Source organism: Argopecten irradians, unplaced genomic scaffold (assembly GCF_041381155.1).
Source record: "Argopecten irradians isolate NY unplaced genomic scaffold, Ai_NY scaffold_0269, whole genome shotgun sequence".
NCBI classification, from domain to species: domain Eukaryota; kingdom Metazoa; phylum Mollusca; class Bivalvia; order Pectinida; family Pectinidae; genus Argopecten; species Argopecten irradians.
The window spans coordinates 1-5,290 of NW_027187736.1; the positions used below are offsets into that span (position 1 = coordinate 1).

General features: G+C 33.0%; 1 long non-coding RNA gene across 1 annotated transcript; it reads left to right on the top strand.

The window, feature by feature from the left end:
* The first annotated feature begins 1,496 nt into the window (after positions 1–1,496).
* On the top strand, positions 1,497–2,697 carry LOC138312272 (uncharacterized). Its single transcript, XR_011206896.1, has 3 exons — positions 1,497–1,511; positions 1,665–1,974; positions 2,616–2,697. It is a non-coding gene; the product is annotated as an uncharacterized lncRNA (long non-coding RNA).
* Positions 2,698–5,290: the final 2,593 nt, after the last annotated feature.

A 5,290-nucleotide genomic window follows, 5' to 3' on the forward strand; every position in this document is an offset into this window, starting at 1 on the left:
GATTAGTCTTATATCTAGGTGGAGGGATAAATATTTGATGGCAATCGAAAAAATATCTAGGGGAAATAAGTATGATATCTAGGGGAAATACATATTTGATGGCCGTAGAAAAAGTATCTTGGGGGAGATTAGTGTAATATCTAGGGGGGATACATATTTGATGGCCATCGAAAAAGTATCTAGAGGGAGATTAGTCTAATATCTAGGGGAGATACATATTTCATGGCAATAGAAAACGTTTCTAGGGGGAGATTAGTCTTATATCTAGGGGGATACATATTTGATGGCCATATAAAAATATCTAAGGGAAGATTAGTGTAATATCTAGGGGGATACATATCTGATGGCCATCGAAAAAGTATCTTGGGGGAAATAAGTATGATATCTAGGGGGGATACATATTTGATGGCCGTAGAAAAAATATCTTGGGGGAGATTAGTGTAATATCTAGGGGGGATACATATTTGATGGTCATCGAAAAAGTATCTAGAGGGAGATTAGTCTAATATCTAGGGGAGATACATATTTCATGGCAATAGAAAACGTTTCTAGGGGGAGATTAGTCTTATATCTAGGGGGATACATATTTGATAGCCATATAAAGATATCTAAGGGAAGATTAGTGTAATATCTAGGGGGATACATATCTGATGGCCATCGAAAAAGTATCTTGGGGGGAAATAAGTATGATATCTAGGGGGGATACATATTTGATGGCCATCGAAAAAGTATGATGCGTTATGTTGATTTCATTGCAGCAGTTCTATTTAAATGTATAATAAGAAGAAAGATTTACAAAAACTTAAAAACGTGTAAGTGACAACATCAACAAAACTCAAAGTATGTGCAATGTCTAGACGTCTTGGTAGTTAAATCGACGGAAATTTAGTCGATCATTGTCAACGATTTATAGTTGAAGTCTAGATGAGACGAACGTTATAAAATGGTCCCTTTCAGAAACTTCGGTTCATCGAGGTTTTACTGTAAATAAATCTTTTAAACATCAGGTTAATTGTGTTGAATTTATATTAAAAACGGGAAGGTGGACTAATCATGATATATAAAAGATCCCGGATCTGTTTTGCCGAGCTTTGTTCATAAACTTCAAAATTTTATTTGAAATTTAAATCCTTATTCTCACCGTGTTTCTTAGAGGATCGGGTAACAACTCATATGATATCATGCTCTGATGTCTTTCAAAATTGACCAATCAAATTACAACTTCAATTTTCTTAACGACTATTAACCGGTTTGCAGGACCTGTCAGATTATTTTTTACCGTCGACGGAAAAAAAGCGGGGGTTTGGGTTTTAGTTTGTTATCCTTGTCAGGTACATTTAGGTGGCGGATGAGGATCGTATTTCGGTATTTCCCTCCGATATCACGAGTTTCCTTTTAAATTACATTTCTGTATAAAAACACTTCCTTTTTCGTATAGGCATAATGTGACAATGGAATTAATTATACGTCTGCGTAACCATCCAGGATTAACTTATAAACTCATTGCAAAGGTAAACACGTGCGGTAAGGTCATGGGTCATGGTCTGTAATTTCAGCTAACGTGCCTTTTACGTATATCCTGCTAAACTAATTTAATCTGTCACAATGCATGCTATAAATACAATGTAATCCAATTAAAAAAAATGTGGTCCTTTCTTTTCCAGAACGTTCTTCCTAAATTCACTGGAACGGAACGAACGTGACAGACAGGTATGCAAGGTATCCCGGATATATACTATATATAAAAGTCGGAGATGCATTTCATGTGTGTTTAATAGAGAAGCTTCTGAATGTTTGTACAAATACAGCTTCATTAAGAATGTCTTCTGAATGTGTGTATGAATACAGCTGCATTAAGAATGTCTTCTGAATGTGTGCATGAATACAGATGCATTAAGAATATCTTTTGAATGTGTGCACAAATAAACTTGTATAAAGAAGATAATACGTATTTTGACAAAGACTCACTGCAAGGTAAGTAATTTTATTAAAACTTTATTTTACTGATCATAATTATGTACATTATATTGGTTAATTTAAAGCAGCCCTAAGATTCTAGAAATATCAACAATATCACCTGTCGGCTCAGACGTAATATAAACTGCAAACATGTTTCGTAATTGTGTCTTTGACCAGATACTTGTAAGTATGTGAATGCGAAATTGTAGAATACTATCTAGTTCACTTAAATCCACTACACTACCATCAATAGGCTTTTATATTGTTGCCTTCAGTGCCATGCCTGAAAGCGTAATAAAGATCAGATGCACTATTAAGTTACGTTTTCGCAATGAAAATCCTTGCGTCTAGCCAAGATAGAGATATAAAATGTAGATAAATTGAAATATGTAACTTCGTTTCTTTGATGTATAATAATTCTATTTCAATCAAGTGGGGAGGAAAGTTTAAATACGTCACCCCAAAGGGGGGGGGGGGGGGAGGGACGAAGATAATATCATACTGTTATTCATCAAGAAACAGACATTTTTTTCTCTCTATGTTAAATATTTTATTAAATTGTAATACATTTTTTTTTCGATAAATCGATTAGATTGTTATTCTAATGCCTTATGTTAATTTATAGTGTTTAAGTTTTTCTATATTATCTTATTCAGATCGCGACATAATAGGGAAAAAATGGCGGCTATGGACATTTTCCTTATTGTTGTTATTTATGGATTCCATTGTGTAAATGGTAAGTAAAAATGTCAAAATTTCAAATTGACAAGTTCATTTGCTTATAGAGCAATGGATAGACATACATAATTATGAATTAATTGAATTAAAGAAAAACCTGTTGTATTTTGCTTGATTTACCATTCGTTTATTAATGATATTTAGGCTTCAGAACCATACGATATTTTGTTATGTTGTTTTATATCAATTTTTTTTTATAAATATTTATGAATGAAATTTGAGTTCTAAAAAATGTACAAAGTGACTCTGTTAAAATAAAAAGGGTTTATGCAAGTTTTGAATGTGTATGAAAATAAATGATAAATAAATACAGAAATTAGTTTGAGAGGCCCTTTTGTTGAAGGAATTCTGTATTGTAGTTTATTACATGAAATATTTTTTAATTTAAAATGTTTATATTTTTTGAAATTAATATAAAAAATGCAGCATTAAACTGTATGTAAATGTGGACAATAATGACAAAAAAACATTTTTTAAAAGGTTTAAAACATTTGACCTTAAATATTATGTGATTTTATGACAATGAAAAAATTAGCGTGCCATAGGGATATCTCTCATTTACCATTGTAACGGTCTTTCTTGCAGGTAAAATTTTTGCTGGCTTCGTGGCCGATATAATTATGCATAATAATATTCAAGGCTTCGGCTACAATTTCATATTTCATTGAAACGGCTATAAAAACGTTTTTCTTCTCGGGACGTTGTAATTCTCTATTTATTGGATTTCGCCGTTACTAATTCATAATATATAATATTAACATGGACTTTTTATACAATCAAATATGCAGCCGATTTTCACCTCAAAAATTAATACTTTGATCAATTGTTTTGAGTTTGAATAACGAATCCGGTTAGCACCGTATTCGGGATTCGGGATTCGGGATTCCATAACGAATCCGGTGCCAGCACCTTATTCGGGAGATTTTGTCATAATGGTGTTTTATAACAATTTCAAATAAATGTCAGATTTGTAAATGTTATATTAATTTTTAAAAAACAAAAAAAAACTCTACTTTCAATACTTTGGTAGTAACCGTTTTTTTTTATGACGATGTATAACGAATCCGTTTTTTTTATAGCCGCAAATGTATTCGGGATTCGGGATTCGATTCCAATAACGATCCGGTGTCACCTAAGGCTTCAAATATGAACTAATAAATAAATAATTTCAAGACATAAAAAAACAGATCGAAACATAATTTCACAACCTCAAAATTGGGTATTTTTTATCTAGATCCTATTGTTTTGAGTTTGAATAACGAATCCGGTGCCAGCACCGTATTCGGGATTCGGGATTCGGGATTCCAATAACGAATCCGGTGCCAGCACCTTATTCGGGATTCAAATATCGAACTAATAAATAACAATTTCAAGACATAAAAAAAACAGATCGAAACATAATTTCATTGACTAAAAAAACTTAATACTTTGATAAATTGTTTTGAGTTTGAATAACGAATCCGGTGCCAGCACCGTATTCGGGATTCGGGATTCGGGATTCCAATAACGAAATCCGGTGCCAGCACCTTATTCGGGATTCAAAATGAACTAATAAAAACAATTTCAAGACATAAAAAACAGATCGAAACATAATTTCACAACCTCAAAAAAAACTTAATACTTTGATAATTGTTTTGAGTTTGAATAACGAATCCGGTGCCAGCACCGTATTCAGGATTCAGGATTTGGTGATTCCAATAAGGAAATTCCGGGCCGGTAACCTTATTCAGTGTATATATGAAACTAATAAATATAAAGTCTATTTCAAGATCCACGACTGATCTTATGTTTCTGTACAAAAAAAGTTAAAATTAAGATAACAATCCGGTGCCAGCACCGTATTCGGGAAATTCGATTTAACGAATCCGGTGCCAGCACCTTATTCGGGATTCAAATAAAACTAATAAATAACAATTTCAAGACATAAAAAACAGATCGAAACATAATTTCACAACCTCAAAAAAAACTTAATACTTTAAATTGTTTTGAGTTTGAATAACGAATCCGGTGCCAGCACCGTATTCGGGATTCGGGATTCGGGATTCCAATAACGAATCCGGTGCCAGCACCTTATTCGGGATTCAAATATGAACTAATAAATAACAATTTCAAGACATAAAAAAAACAGATGGAAACATAATTTCACAACCTCAAAAAAACTTAATACTTTGATAAATTGTTTTGAGTTTGAATAACGAATCCGGTGCCAGCACCGTATTCGGGATTCGGGATTCGGGATTCCAATAACGAATCCGGTGCCAGCACCTTATTCGGGATTCAAATATGAACTAATAATAAATAATTTCAAGACATAAAAAAAACAGATCGAAACATAATTTTCACAACCTCAAAAAAACTTAATACTTTGATCAATTGTTTTGAGTTTGAATAACGAATCCGGTGCCAGCACCGTATTCGGGATTCGGGATTCGGGATTCGAAATCCGGTGCCAGCACCTTATTCGGGATTCAAAATATTCCAATAACAATTTCAAAAAAACAGATCGAAACATAATTTCACAACCTTGCCAGCACCTTATTTTGGGATTTGAAACCCTAAATAATACGAATCCGGTGCCAACCGTATTATTCGG